The following is a 17372-nucleotide window of genomic DNA, read 5'->3' as shown; positions in this document are numbered from 1 at the left end:
GCCCAAATATGGCATTCAGCCTAATTTACAGAAACTCTTTCTAAAACACATAAGTATCATATAGTTTCAACCAAATACGCAAATTTATAATTGCTACGGGACGGACAAAGTCACGCCCGTCACCTAGCATGCGCGTCACCTCAAAATAGTAAAACGATACGAAATCCGGAGTTTCATACCCTCAGGACTAGATTTACAATTGTTACTTACCTCAAACCAGTCAAATCCCTACTCTGCGATGCTCTTGCCCCTCGACTCGGCCTCCAATCGCTCCGAATCTATTCATAACCAGAACAATACCATCAATATACGCCAATGGGATGAATTCCACAAGAAAAATTATCAAATTAGGCACAAATCCCGAAATCTTCTCAAACCCGGCCCCCGGGCCCACGTCTCGGAATCCAACAAAAATCACAAACTAGAAAGCCCTTTCACTCACGAGTCCATACATACAAGATTTATCAAAATCCGACTCCATTTGACCCCTCAAATCCTCAATCAAACTCTCCAAAATCCCAAGCCCTAACCCCTCATTTTCGCCCTTAATCACCACTAATTACATGATTAAACAACGGGAAATTACCATAAACACGAGTATTAGGGCTCAAATTACTTACCTCAATGAAAACCCCCTTGAATCCCTCTTGAAATTGCTCCCAACAGCTCCAAAACCGGATAAAAATGGTGAAGAATGACCCAAAATTCGCGAAATCCTCAATTTATACTTTCTGCCCAAAACTTCCGCATCTGCGCTGCCGCACCTGCGGAAAATCCATCGCAGGTGCGGTTCCCACTTATTCCCTCAGAAACCGCTTCTGCGGTCCCAACATCGCTCTTGCAGTCTCGCATGTGCGCTCCACTACTCGCAACTGCGGCTCCCAGCCAACCTCAGCTTCTTCTCCGCTTCTGCGGGCTCGCACCTGCGAACCCCACTCCGCAAGTGCGGTTATGACAGCTGAGTTCAATCTTCAGCATTCTTCAAATTCCAACCTTGTTCCGTCAACCACCCGAAATCAACCCGAGGCCCTCGGGACCTCTACCAAACATACCAACAAGTCAAATATCAACATACGAACTTAGTCGAACCTTCGAATCGCTCAAAACAACATCAAAACACCAAATCATCCTCGGATTCAAGCTTAAGAACTTCTAAACTTCCAAATTCCGCAAACGACGCCGAAACCTACTAAATCACCTCCGAATGACCTGAAATTTTGCACACACGTCACAAATGACACTACGAACCTACTCCAACTTCTGAAATTCCATTCCGACCCCGATATCAAATTTTCCACTGCCGACCAAAATCGCCAAATTTTCCAATTTCGCCAATTCAAGCCTAATTCTACCACGGACCTCCAAATCACATTCCGGACGCGCTCCCAAGTCCAAAATCACCTAACGGAGCTAACCGAACCATAAAAATCCAAATCCAAGATCGTTTAATCATAAGTCAACATCCGGTTGACTTTCCAACTTAAGCTTCTAAATAGGAGACCAAGTGGCTCATTCCACACCGAAACCACTCCGGACCCGAACCAACCAACACGATATGATGAAATACAGCTGAGGAACACATAAAGAAGCAGAAATGGGGGAAACGTGGCTATAATTCACGAAACGACCGGCCGGGTCGTTACTACCAAGTTTTTGTTTGCTCTAGGGCCGAAGCCGTAACGTGCGCCTAATCCATACAGGACACTATTACCACTAGACCGAAGCCCTAGGTATACCTTTGAAAGCTTATGTAAAGAAGATTAGAGTGGCAATAATAATGGAAAGCTAGAGTAAATAAAGAAGCGCTAATTTCCAAAATAGAATATGTTGCCCTGAGACTGCTAGTAAATGCATTAGATGAATTCAACAGAAGTAAGTTTATAGTAATTATAAGTTTTAATAACAATGTATCAATTTCTTTGACCAATCAGAATTGCCTTCCAAGATTTATACTAGCCTCAAAATGTCCAAGGGAGTACTTCTTGATCATTTCTACGAACGTAAAACCCCAATTGGAACATTATCTTGTGGTTATAATAGTGCGAGGCAAGGACCTTCAAGATTCTGATCCTAAGATATAGAGGCAAATCTTGAAAAACTGTTGTATTAATTCATCAACCAGTCGTCGCGAGTGTGAGCTCTGAGCCCTCTAACCTAAGAGATCTTCAGATTTTGAACTTGTAAGTAATCTTGCCATATTATGTCATTCTGCATTTTCTTCTCTGTTAGCTAGCTCCGGAATCACCCTATTAGCTGCCTTCTTTGCCTACAAAATAAAGAATTAGACTTGCATTATTACTATATTTCATACAACTCAACTTTTCAAAGAACAAATCAAACGCCAACTTCACTAGCGATCTGTGTTGAGACATAATATAATTAAGTAATTCAACAATCCGGCTGAGTTACCAAAGAGTTTTACCTGTTTTTCCCAATTTGTGCGCAGAGTAACTATTAAAAGAAGTAGAGCTTGTGCAAAAAGAGCAAGAGTGATTCCCAACCAAAGTCCCTGCAAACCATATTATTAGTTTTTCGACTAGTTCCAACGCTAGAAATGCAAATAAAATGAGAAGCTTGAAAGAGTACCTTTCCACCAAAATGGTAGACAAAAGCTAATATAACACCAGCAGGTATCCCGAAAAGGTAATAAGCTCCCAAGTTGACAATTGCCCCTATCTTTTGCCAGCCACATCCTCTTGCAGTACCTGAATTATGGTACGCGATAAGGTCATATAGTCATTTAACTCCAGTGACGGATCCAACATGAGTTTATAGGTTCGGCATAACTCAGTGTTTCAGGGTTGAATTATATATATATGTGTGTGTGCGAAACAAGTGTAGAAAGAGTTAGATATACATCCCAAAACATACTTTCTTGACACAGGACCTACACCGTCTAAATTCTGGATCCGCTACTGTTTAACTCTCCTTCAAGATTAAAGATGCTGGTATTTTGGATAAACAACGAAGAAAAATTGATTATACTATCAGAGCAAATGAAACAAATTGAACTGCTGCATTAGCTCTTCTTAATTTCAATTTGCCTAATCATCTGTTATACCCTCAAGCCTTGTTTTAACAAATCAAGAAAGGGGAATCTTAGTAGCTCAGTTGGTTGGCTATTTCAACTTTCACCTAGTTGGTGAGGGTTCGATTCCCCCTCCCCCATTCCCCCTTCCCTTACCTACCCGGATTTTTTCTATACAAAAAAAAAACATATCAAGAAACATAGTTCAGATTCTTGAAAACATAACAATGGGAAACTTGCACAAAAATTTGGACAAACCTGAAAGCACAGATTGAATACCATCTAAGAAGTGGGATCCTGCTAGCAAGACTAGCATTTCTGCTACATATCCAACCACTTCTTCCTCAGTGCTATAACAATATCCCCACAGATTACGAACCAAAATCAGAACTATTGCTGCAACGACGCCTTCTGTAGCCACCAAGAATACCGCAGTGCAAGCTGCTAAACGAGCTGCTTGAGGTCGTCCTGCACCTAGTTCATTTGAAACTCTTATGCTGAGGAGAAATTAAGGCAATTAAGTATACAAACTAGTGAAGAAGCATATAAAGGAAAATGTAACCGAAGGGATCTAAAAGTGTTAGAAAAATTCACCTCGTAGCATCACTTAGTCCTAGAGGTATCATATACACCATCGCGCATGTATTAAGGCTGAAATATTTAAGAAGTAGCAAATTTTTGATGAAACAAGATTTTCAGCTTGATATTAGCATGTCTGAGCTTAGGTAGTCCAACCTGATAGAAAGAACTGACGTCTCCAGCTTCGGATTTGGAAGAAGTCCAGCCAACAGAACCATCATTTCAAACGACCAAATCTCTAAGCTGTGTCAAAGACAAGCAACATGGTTTGATTCATTTGATCATTTTGAAAGGACGAATATATGATTTACATAAGATTAAGAACACTACCAGAGCATAGCAGCTGAAGGAATGGCAAGTCTTAGATATTTCCAAATATCATGAAATGCCTCTTTTGAAAATCCAGACCAAGTGCTTTTACAAGAAGGCGATATTCTGACATATAAAGCTAGCAACAAGAAATTAATCCAGTAGGATATAGCGTTAGCCAAAGCTGCACCTTTGTTGCCTAGGCCAGATTTAAAGACCAGAATCTAACAACTGAATAAATGCAGTAAAGTAGTGATTCCGGCACAGAACATCATGGGTAGCACATTGTTTTGTGCTTGTAGAAATCTAATATGACACTGGAGAAGTGCATAGGCAAAGATAGATGGAATCATATAGCGCGCATAACTTCCTGCTTCAGCTGCTATTTCTGGATCTTGTCCCAATAATACAAGAATATACCCTGCATTAGCCCAAATACAGGCAAGCGGAACACTGGCTAGTAGAAGAACAAGCATTGCCCTTTGCATATGGATTCCAAGCATATGATACTGCATTGCGCCATATGATTGCCCACATAAAGTGTCCAATGCACTTCCCATTCCCATCTGCTCAAGCAAGATAAAGATTGAAATGTAGCGATGATAAAGCACCGTTTAACTTGGTATCAAATAACTAAAGAGGTAAGTCTATGCACTACAATTAAAGCCATTTTAATCAAAAGCTATCCTATATGTTCCCAAAGGGATAGTTAGGTGGTGGAAGCATATGAGTAACAACTTGAGATTTCAGGTCTGAATCCTAGCTGTGACGCTCATTGTTAGTCCATCTGATCCAACCTTGGTGGGCAGGATTAGCTGACACAGGTGCTTGTGGACTATAGCAGGCTGCTCGGTTGATTAGTCGAGGTACGTGCAAGTTGACCCAGGCATAATCGTTATTAAAAAGGGGCATCTAGTACAAGCCTCATACAAAATTTAGTGTATTGTTAAGGATCTAAATTAAGGTGAATGAACAATCCATATAACATTTATCGAAACAACCATTTAATAACAGATCATCTAGAAACATGATCTTCAACTAATGCAAAATGCATTTCCTCGAGCACCAGGAGCACTTTCTAACTGGCTACCATGGGAAACAAGCATTTTGATCTTTTCTTGACCTTTGTTTTTCTTTTCACTAGTTCTTTACTTGTCTTATGGGAAGGGGAGCCTTGGAGCAACAGTTAAGTTGTCTCCGTGTGACCTATAGGTCACTCTTTCGAGCCGGAATTAGCCACCATTGATGCTTACATCAGGTTAGGTTGCGTACATTACACCCCTTGGGGTGCGGCCCTTTCTCGGACCCTTACGTAAACGCGGGATGCTTCACGCACCGGGCTGCCCTGTGAATGATAGTAAAGAATGATAGAATCACAAGGTTACCATAAAAGCAATTAAAGGAAAAAAGCAAAGGACTAACCAACAAGCTGAGACCAGTAACAGAGGCAAAGGAAGTAGCCATAGAAGCACCAGAAAGGGCTAACTCTCCAAGATGACCAACAAACATTACAGATATAACCTGTAAACAGTATAATAGAAAGTTCACTGACATAAGAGGCCCTGCTAATACCAACAGCTTCTTCACTTCTACCAAAATCTCATTTCTTCTGTTCTTAGATTCTGTAATCAATGGACACTCAAGATCTAGTTCCCTCTCTTGTATATCCATTTTCCTCTCTCAAGTCTCAACCTTGTGTTGAGTTGTCCCACATCGGTGGGATTTGAGGTTCGGTCTTGGGTAATCCTCACCTTAACTAACTTTTGGGGTTGTGTTAGGTCCAAGTTTCATTTATCAGCTTGCCTGTGCACTGCGTAATGGTACTCACATGGGCGGATACAGAGTTTGGCCGATAGGTTCATCTCAACGCGGAGAATAAATTTATGGGTAAAAATTTATTAAAATTACAACGAATGGTAAATATGAACGCATAACTTTGAAAATACAACGGGTTCAATGCTAAAATCCTTAAAAGTTAAACCCATAGAATCTATATAAATGTCGGAAAATGAAGTTTGCAACAACCCAAGCTGCAGCCTTAAAAAGCTTATCCAGTCTTACTTTTTAGCTTGCCAGTTTCATTAGACCTGATCTTGAAAACATGTATAGAAGTTAAACGAGTCCGAAACTTAAATTATAATTTTTTGTACAAAAAGTACTTTTTTAATATTTAAAAAAAAAAGGTACATTAATGGGTATTTCGCAGTTTTATACTGCGAATTGGCTTAACGGATTTTTTGCCGTTAAGGCATTTTGCAGTATAAAACAGCGAAATATTAAAAAAATAATTTTTTATGACATTTCGTAGTACAGTACTGCGAAATAGGCTGATTTTAGGCCCCACCAATAATTAACTGACATAACAATAATTCAAATACATAAAACGCAGTATAATACTGCGAATTACTTTGAAAAATTGTACACCCCAAGGTCGGACTTGCCTTATTTATAGGCGCTTCAATTTTATAAAAATTCATTCAACACTTAAACTTCAAACATACGTTTATTCTCTCTTCTCCTTATCAATCAATTTTTTACAATGTCTGAAGTGCCAAAAATAAGGGTTTCACTGTATTGGGGGGGGGGGTGAGATTATGGTGGAGAATAACTCTGTGAGGTATAGCTCACCTCCACAGTGTCATGTTAAATTGCCGCTTAATATGGAGTACGATACATTGGTATCGTTGCTACGTAAAAAAATGAGTGAGCAGAGGTGTTCGGTTAGCCTTAAAGTAACCGGTAGATTTCCTTATTCAGTGACTCCGCAGGGGTTTGCTTATTATTCTGAGTTTAACATCGAGGATGATAAAACTCTTAGAGATTTTTTGCGGATTTCGGATGAATACAGGGAATTTATTGTAATAAAATTATTGGAAATGTATGTCAAGGTGGAAGACGTTCCTAGTAATGAGGGCGTGCATAGCAGGGATAACCCCCAGTCATCGGGTGGTTATTCTGGAGCAGCGTTTGCTGGACAGATTGGAGATGAAAGAGCTTGCCTTGATTTAAACTTGTCACCACAGGCGAATGAGCAGCCAGAAAATAATGTTTCCACTTTATATAATCAACAAGACGACTGGTAAACTTCAATTTTACTACGTTTTAGCGATTTTTTTTTTCCATGTTTTAATTTGGATTTGTATTAACACTCATATTCTTACAGGGGGTACCGTCCGGATTTGAATTTTACAAGTTATGACCTCGCCCCTAGTTGGAATCTGCGTAGGTCTGGAGTATTGGACCACGGTGGTCCATCTGGGAGTTATCACCAACCTGAAAATATCCATCATGAAACGTCAAGACAATACGATTTGTAAGTAAAGTGATATAGCGATATCTAAAGTATTTTTCCTGAGTATTGGGTAACTTAGGTTTTTGTTCATTTTGTGCAGTGAAAATGAGCTTCTTCAAGCTCCTGGCCTCACAGAGTTGCCCATAGACGACGTTTTTACTCGTGATTTGGCAGATGCGCAGAGTCAGGAGGATGATAGTGATTATGACAACAATGCGGATGAGTCTGGGGATGAGACACCCTTCCATGATGAGGGTGATGATGAGGAGGAGGAAATGAATGTTGAACCTGAGCTGACTAGGGAGCATGTTCCTCCACCTCCCGCTAGACCAAGAGTGTATGAGTCCCACGTGCCATTTCATGAGAGAAATATTCCCTACCTTGATAATTTGCCCAGCATGCCTAACGTTGATGCCCTAACAAGGGATGATGATGAATTACGGTCAGTGATGTGGGATGAATCTAGACCAGCTGTTCTTACAAAGGGCATGTATTTCCCCGATAAAGCTCGCCTAGTTAGGGCTGTAAAAATCTACAGTATAAGGGAGTGTCGTGAGATGACGGTAAGTGAGTCAACTACGGAGAAATACAAGGCTGTATGCCGTAGGTGGTTTATGGGTTGTCACTGGATGCTGCGTGCCACAAAGAAGAAATCAAGTTTATGGAAAGTGGGTAAATTTAGTAGCGAGCACAGATGTAAAATGGACACATTCAATGAGAATCACTTCAACTTGGATGTGGACTTGATTTCCTTTGTCTTGATTCCATTTTTGGAAGTGTCCATTAGGTTCAAGAATAAAGAGTGTATTACAGCCGTCCACCAGGAGTATGGTTGTACTATAACCAAAAGAAAGGCATATCTCGGTCGCAAACGTGCCTTTGAACTTATTTATGGCGACTGGGATAAGTCTTTTTCAAATTTGCCCAGGTACATGGCTGCACTGCAACACTTTAACCCCGGGACTGTTGTTGAATGGAGGCGTGAGCGAAGTCTGGACAGACCGGAATATATATTCAACTATGTATTTTGGTCATTTAAACCAGCAATTGATGGTTTTGTGCATTGCCGTCCTGTAATTTCCATAGACGGTACTCATGTCTATGGAAAGTATGATATTAAGCTTTTGATTGCAGTTGCTGTAGATGCCAACGGACAAATATTTCCACTAGATTTTGCCATTTGTTCCAACGAAAGTGAAGAGACGTGGACGCAGTTCTTGAACCACTTGAAGCAGCACGTTGTCAAACAACGTTCAGGTATTTGTCTAATATCTGATCGGCATGGTGGTATTTTAAGTTCTATACGTCACTTGCCTGAATGGTAGGAACCATATGCATACCACCGTTACTGTGTGAGGCACCTGAAGGCCAATTTCCAGAAGAAATTTCCTGACAAGGCGTTGCATGACTTAATGTGGATGGCTGCAACTGAGCACCAGCAGTGTAAATTCACGAGGCGCATGGAAGCGATCCGGCAGATAGAACCACGAGCCTATACTTGGTTGATGCAACATGACCCTCAAATGTGGACATTGCATGCTGATGGCGGCAGACGATGGGGAGCCCTCACTACAAACGTGTCAGAGTCATTCAACGGCTTGTTGAAGTCTACCCGTGGACTGCCTGTCACTGCCATGGTCCGCATGATTTTCGAATAGAGTGCAGAGAGGTTTGTTGAAAGGCATGCAGCTGCATCGTCATTGATGGACAGGGGTGTTGAATTTATTCCCATACCCATGACAAGATTTGAAAGGTACAGGAGGCGGGCACAGTGGCATTCATTTCTTCAGTATGATCATGAACGGGGTGTTTTTGAAGTTAAGACCGCTATCAACGGACACCGTGGGAATAATCTACAGACGGTGAATGAAAATAGAAGGTTATGTTCATGTGGGAAATGGACCATCTACCACATGCCGTGCCCACATGCATTGAAGTGCTTTCAACAAGTTGGACATGGGGCAACAAACTAAATTGATAGGCAATACAGTGTTGCAGCATACGTAGACACGTATAGTGGGAAGTTGCATCCATTAGGTGCTGAGCATTATTGGCCGCCGGAACCTTTTAAGTTGGTATGTAACAAGGACTATTTGCGCAAGCTGAAAGTGCAAAAGAGAACGCGTATACGGAACCAAATGGATGTTGGTGAGTCCGTTTATGCGCGTAAATGTGGCATATGCTCTCAAACTGGACATGACCGTCGTAAGTGTCCTTCAGGTGGTGGGCGTGGCGGTGGTAATCCTGGTGCAAGTTCGTCCAATGTACCCAACTATCAAGCATACCCCTAGTCCTTTATTTTGAAAAAGCTGAGAAGCATGTGAAAACCCTGTTTCGTGTCAGGGTCATTTAATATGTTATTCGTAGTATAATACTACGTTTTGTGGATTTGACATGTCCTGCTGAAAAAGCTGAGAAGCACGTGGAAACTCTGTTTTAAATCATTGAAATTTACTATGTAATTCGCAGTATTATACTACATTTTTGTTTGAAATCTTGACTATAAATAACGGTTGCATGGTACTTATATTCTTCGCTTAACAATAACCAAAGTTTCTCTATAAGAAATGTCTGCACAAAACGTTTATGTCCCAAGGTGCTACTGCGGAGAAAAATGCAGTTTGTTCAAATGGTATCCAGAAGGTGCACGCCACTACTGGGCATGTAAGAACAAGCTCGAGGAGTTACCCGGCAAGCCTACATGTGACTTTGAGGTTTGGATGGACGAACTATGTAAGCAAAAGCGCTACAAAGAAAGAATTTATGAGCTTCATTGTTTATGTCATAGCCAAGCGGAGAGCGAGCGTCGAACCAATGAAGAACTTGAGGCATTGAAGGCCAAACTCAACGAGGCAGAAGAAGAGAAAAAAAACCTGGAAGAGCAACTCGAGTGGTTGGAGCGAATTGTAAGACACGATCGTGATTAAATAGTAGCTTATTTTTAATAAGCGTACTAGTGTATTTTCATGTTTCCATTGTCATGTGTTTGTAGCAGTTGTACTGTCATGTATCTTTAGATTTCCCGCTTTTGTGTTTGTGTTTCATTTTCTAATAAAATTCATGTTCAAATTATGTTTCTTGTTCAAATTCTGTTTCAATAAAAAATATGTCGAAATATGCAAGTCTAAAGCTATCATGTGGAAATTTAAAATGTTATGTCGAAAACCATGTGAAAAACCTGTTTCATGTCAGAGAAATTTAATATATAATTCGCAGTATAATACTACGTTTTGTGGAGTTGTCTAATATGTAATTCACAGTATTATACTACGTTTTACGGAGTTGTCATTTCGTTCTGAAAAAGATGAAAAGCATGTTGAATACTGCGAATTTGTGTCAGAGAAATTTAATAAGTAATTCGTACTCCAATACTACGTTTTATTGAGTTGTCATTTCATTCTGAAAAAGCTGAAAAGCATGTGAAAACCCTGTTTCGTGGAGTTGTCATGTCTATGTAATTCGTAGTATAATACTACGTTTTGTGGAGTTGTCATGTTTGTAATTCGCAGTATAATACTACGATCTATTTGATATCTTGCCTATAAATAACAAGCACGTTCGAGTTATTTTCTACGCTTCAAAAGAACCTATAATCGAGATTTTCCATAAAACCAAACTTCTCTTTAAGAAATGTCTGTACGACCCTTTCGTTGCCCAAAGTGCGAATGTGGAAACAAAAGCATGATGTACGATGAATGGGAAGAAGCTGGACGCCGCTACTGGGCGTGCATGAACAAGTTTTATAGGCAACCCGACGTACCTATATTCAATTTTAAGGTATGGGTTGATGAACCATGTCAGCAGGAATACTACAAAGACCAGGTGTATCATCTTCAAGATGTGTGTAATGGGCAGTGGGACAGACAGCGCCAATCGAAACAAGAAATTGAAGAGTTGAAGGCGAAGATCAAGGAGGTGGAAGAAGAGAAAAAGAAATTGGAAAGAAAGCTCGAGAGGATTAAGGAGAGCATACTAGGCGGTCGTAACTAAGCGATGACATTTACCTGTTGTGTGTTGTAGTGTATCTTCATGTTTCTGTTGTGTCAAGTGCTTTCATTAGTTGTACTGTTTGTTTATGTGTTAGGTTTGTAAGGTTTGTGTTTGAGTTGTATTGTTTAAGTAAAATTGCTGTTCAAATGCAATTAAAATAAAATTGTTGTCAAAAGATAGTTGTTACTNGGAGCAACGCCAACCGAGTGTACCGCTGAATCCAAAGATGCTCTGTCTCGTGGGTAATATCTGGGTGCAATACCGCCATCTGATCTCTAATGAATGATAAAGCCACGCGACTGCCACCCCGGTCACCCAGCGGTCTCGAACCAGTCAACTGCCCCATCATGTCCGCCAACTGTGCACGTGTCATCCCTCTCCAGCGGTGGGGCAGTGCGAAGGCGCGCCCCTCTACGCGCAGTCCATATAAAACCTGGACATCCTGCAACGTGATAGTAGCCTCTCCAGTGGGCAAGTGAAATGTATGTGTCTCCGGTCGCCACCGCTCTACCAAGGACGTGATGAGCAACCAATCAAGCTGCATCCATCCAAGCTGAAAAATGGTATATAATCCCGAAGTCTGGAGGATCTCTACTATGCGCGGATGGAAACGATGCTCCGCAATAAACTCCCACAAATCATCAGGCCTCCTGGGGCGGAGAGGCTGCATCGCTAGTTGTCCCTCCCAAACATAGGATGACCTATGGTCGCCCTGCAGCACTAGTAGCTGATCCTCGGCAGGTCCAGGATGCGCAGGCGGAGGAAACGCCATGCCGTCTACTATAATTTAAACAAAATTAATTGTTTGTGTTAGTGTAATAAATTAAATTAAGTATGATTTTTGAAATTGGAGATAATAGTTATGTATGGGTTCCAGGCTTGATTTTTGACGCCCGGTGCCATCGAATAATTCTTAATTATTATAAGTCTCAATTTCAACATTTTTAGATTTTTATTAACTTAATAAATTAAATTAAGTATGATTTTTGAAATTGGAGATAATAGTTATGTATGGGTTCCAGGCTTGATTTTTGACGCCCGGTACCACCGAATAATTCTTAATTATTATAAGTCTCAATTTCAATATTTTTAGATTTTTATTAACTTAATAAATTAAATTAAGTATGATTTTTAAAATTGGAGATAATAGTTATGTATGGGTCCATGCTTGATTTTTGACGCCCGCTACCACCGAATAATTCTTAATTATTATAAGTCTCAATTTCTACGCTAAAAGGCTCTACATTTTACTACGCTAAAAGGCTCTACATTTTACTTCGCTAAAAGGCTCTATATTTTACTTCGCTAAAAGACACTATATTTTACTACGCTATAAGGCTATACAATATGAACATAACATCAACAATACAAATAAACAAAATAAATAATATTATTTAACACAAACAATCAAGTAGCATTCTTAATTATTATAAGTCTCAATTTCTACGCTAAAAGGCTTTACATTTTACTTCGCTAAAAGGCTCTATATTTTGCTTTGCTAAAAGACACTATATTTTACTACGCTATAAGGCTATACAATATGAACATAACATCAACAATACAAATAAACAAAATAAATAATATTATTTAACACAAACAATCAAGTAGCATTTTTGGTCACAAACATAACATAAATTCGGATATCAAATAAATCAAACCGGGTATATAAAAGAAACAAAATTAAACACTAACATAACAAAAATTCACATGGAAACATACTAAACAATACAAATGCATGACTATATGAGTTTCGGCATAAACTAAATTGAAATACCTCGATGTAAATATTATTGAAATCGAATTTTTGCACTCGAAACACGCAATCCAAAACTTCTTTTGTGTGTGGGACCTACACTTCTTGCTCTTTATGGGACGGATGGGGCCGAATTTTTTTTTTTTTTTTAAAATTGTAGCCGGGGTGGGGGACCAGAAAGTTTGAGTTATATTTTTTAATGGAGATCGTTTTCTGTGGGAAGAAGACGACCCGTTTTTATATTAGGGCAATTCGTAGTTCAGTACGACGAATTGTAATTTGCAGTACTGTACTACGAAATGTCATTAAATTTTTTTTTTTTTTTTAAAAACTGCAAAATGCCTTAACGGCAAAAAATCCGTTAAGCCAATTCGCAGTATAAAACTGCAAAATATTCATTAATGTACCTTTTTTTTCTAAAACATTAAAAAAGTACTTTTTATACAAAAAATTATCATTTAAGTTTCGGACTTGAAGTTAAACTATCTTATAAAAGAGAATTTTCACACTTTCACATCACGTATAACCCATGATTTATAAGCTAAATATGACAAGTAATCTAATATAACAGATTAAAATACATTGACAAGTAAGATCCTGATCAATAATGTGGTAGGATTTGTTTAAAAAACGATAATAAGACAGGAGACCAAGTCCGAACAACTTGCTGATTTTACCACTTTCCAAGATTGACGTCTATTATAATTTAATTTTCTTTTCGTCTTTTTGCTCAGAAATATCAAATTAAGTCATTATACTTTCGGTAGATTTTATATATATATTCACTAAATATATTTAAAAAATTGACAAAATACATAGTCAAACTTGGAGCGAAATCTCTGTTACACACCCCTCATTCACGGAAAATCTTTTACACACTCAAACTTTCAAAAATGTATCTAAGACACTACTTTTGACCAGGTAGCACTCGCACGTTTACACACAAACACTTGAAGCCCATAAAAAATCCCATATTTTGTCTCCCCTCCCCACAGGAACTCCTCCCCCTCCCTCTGGTCTTCTTCCTCAGACGACCCTCCCCTAGTCTTCTTCCCCACATAGAAATTTTGAAAGAACATAAAATTTTAGATCTAAAAATTGAGCGTTGTTGGTTTATTATTCAAATATTGTGAAAATTATTTATTTGTGATAGATTTAAAAGCTTTAAAGATAGTATTGAAGGTTTGATGAAAAAATTTAGAATCTACCATTATTGGGGTATCGTAAAAGCTTGAAAATTCAATCGAGTCTTGTTGATTATTGGGTTGTTGAACTCAATTTATTGCTTGATTTTTTTCGACTAGTTGTTTAGATAATGTGGTTGAATTTTGATGTTGTTGGACTTTCTCACAAACAACCATGGTGGCAGCAACAATGGTACTAAAGATAGAAAATGGGACGACGAAGAAGATGGGGTTTACAATAATTTCTAATTTTCTTTTCCTTTTCAAAGTTAATGACACGTGTCACGACCCTATTAGGGCGTGACTTTCACTTTATTTGAAAAATTGGTCAAACACAAAAGTGGTTTGTTTAGACACACTTTTGAAAGGTTGAGTGTGTAAAGGGTTTTCCGTGAATGAGAGGTGTATAATAGGAATTTCACTGCAAGATCGATGGGTAAACTATATATTTTGCCTAAAAGCTAAATTAAGAACTCAATTACTAATACATGATTTTGCCATAATAGAAAGTATGAGTAAAAAAGTAAAACCAATGAAGAATTTATTTTACTTTTGAGACATATTCTTATTTTAACTTGAGGATATAATAGAGGAAATAGAGGATATTCCCCCATATGGGCTAGTTATTTTCCAATTTTACTTTTTTTTCTCTCTAGAAATTTTTCTTTGTTTTCCCTCTAAACTCCTTCCTAACCCAATACGTCTGCTCATGGAAGTTCAAAATTCCATGGCCAACTTCTCACCAATCCCTCCTAAACCTCCAGATATTTACCATATTACAAATACAAGTTTAAATTCCCCAGTATAATCTCAAACTAGTTTCAAAAAAAAATTTCTTGCAAGCGAACAAATAATCGAGATTGATATGGATCATCAAGAGGAGGAAGACGTACAGAAAACAAACGAAACACCACCATCCGAAAATGAAGTAAATCGTTTAATCGGTGGAGTAAGAGCTATCCAACTTAACAAGGAAAAAGAAAGGCTTTACTCGACATGGAAATACTCCCTCATCATCAAACTCTTTGCGAAAAGAATTATACATCACTACTTAAAAATAAAAATACAAGAGCTATGGAAACCCACAGAGCAGTTTCCACTAATTGACCTAGGATCCGACTATTTCATAGTGAAATTCACAAAGAAGAAAATATGAAAAATGTGCTTAGGAACGGGCCTTGGTTTGTCAATGGCCATTTTCTCTCTGTAAAAAAATGGCAACCCAATTTTGTCGCTGCAGAAGCAAAGCAAACATAAGCCGCTGTATGGATGAGACTACAACAGCTACAAACAGAATATTATGATGGAGCTCTGCTCAAATGAATAGGAAATTCAATAGGCACACTATTGAAGATTGATGCCTGCACCAGCTCCACACTGAGAGGAAGATATGCAAGACTCTGCATACAAGTCCCATTAGAAAAACCAGTTACCACATGCATTCAAATAGACTCCAACCTTCAACAGATCATCTACGAAGGAGAAGGATTTTGGCAGGTTAGGTCACACAATTAATCGCTGCCTCCATCACCAACACAATAAAGCTCTCATCCTAGAGCCAATACAAGACAATCAGGCGGCAGATCAAAACAACAACAAAAACTAGCACATCAACCATTGGATGGCTAATGACAAATCAAGTAAATGGCAAACAATCTCCTTCGCTAGAACAAGGAAAATACAAAATCCAAAACATGGAACAAGGGATATCACAAAGGAGAAAAAGATGCAAATAACCCAGGTATTGGCGTTAATATCTATACAAGAGAACAAGGTAAATCCTTCCACCAAAAACTCTAGTCTATAAAAATAAAGCTACTGGGCCTTTAAATAGCCACCCTTATTCTAATTACTATAAGGACAAAAACACTAACCAATTAATGTCTATAAATCAGTCCAAAGAGGGCATTAAAACCGGCCCAAACACCAGTACTGGGGACTTTAGTTCCCCCACCAATAGCAAGAACAGTCATGTTGGCTAATATCCAATCGAAATGATACTTTAATATCTAATAGATTTGCACCCCTCCCTCTCCCCAAGATGGAGTTAGAGACGACTCAAAAAACAAATACATAAAACCCTTCAACTGTCGTCGCCTACCACTCTGCCAAACCTTCGATACAAACAAAAATAGACTCAACAACAGAAATGCCACGTGGGCATACCGTGTTCCAATTAGAAAATTCACATGCCACTACTCAATTAGACAAATACACGTCATTAGGAACTAATGAGCAGGAAGACTCCAAATCAGCAGAACATCTTTTTAAGAACAAGCTCACTCCTTCTTGTTCTTCATATTTAGCAACAAACACTAGACAAGTGGACATGCAAGATTTGATAAATCTGCAATCCATCTCCCACACGCCAATCCTCCCCCCCAAATACAATCCATAGTAAATCTCACACTAAAGATTTACAATCATTATCCCCTACAAATCCATCACACACCTTCTCCAATATTAACCAGGCTTCCCCCCTCCAAAATGCTACACCAACATCTCCCACTACACTCAAGAGCACAGCTACTCTTTCGACCACGCCCTATCAGATTATCAACCAACCCCAATCCTGGATCGAACAAGGGATCCAGGGACATGCAGTCTTTTTCACAATGATCATCAATGGAATGGAGTATCGATAATCATCTAAAATCCCAACTTCTTAGCACAACTAATAACAAAGGAATGAGGCTGGCCATGGACAACTACATGATCCACATGTGGTTGGCAAATGTGTGGGATCCTTTGGCTCCAGCAATTGTACCAACTTTGTTCCACAACATGCACCAACAGTGGAATCTCCCTCCCCCCCACTTCAATTTCCTCCTAAATATGAATCAGATTTACGAGCTACCTTTCTTCATGTAACGACTTGACCGATCGTTTTGAGCATTTACACTTCGCTCGGTTGTTTGAGGGCACAAGTAGCTCCGTATGATGTATTATGTCTTATGTGAATCGTCAGTTATGATTTTTAGGTTATTCGAAACTGATTTGGAAGAATGATTCTCAGTAAGCTTTAAATTTGAAAAGTTTGACCAAGTTTGACTTTTAGTATTTGACCTCGGATTGGATTTCTGATGGTTCTGTTAGCTCTGTTGGGTGATTTTGGACTTATGAGCGCTTTCGGATTGTGATTTGGAGGTCCGTAGTGGAATTTGGCTTGAAATGGCGAAAGTTGGAATATTAGAAAGTTTGACCGGGAGTGGAATTTTTGATATCGGGGTCGGATAT

General features: G+C 39.0%; 1 pseudogene; it reads right to left on the bottom strand.

Moving 5' to 3' along the window:
- LOC109235085 lies at positions 1859-5701 on the bottom strand (annotated as a pseudogene).

Source organism: Nicotiana attenuata, chromosome 11 (assembly GCF_001879085.1).
Source record: "Nicotiana attenuata strain UT chromosome 11, NIATTr2, whole genome shotgun sequence".
Lineage (NCBI taxonomy): Eukaryota > Viridiplantae > Streptophyta > Magnoliopsida > Solanales > Solanaceae > Nicotiana > Nicotiana attenuata.
Note: the sequence above shows the minus strand (reverse complement) of the source record. Positions and strands in the feature narration are given on the sequence as shown.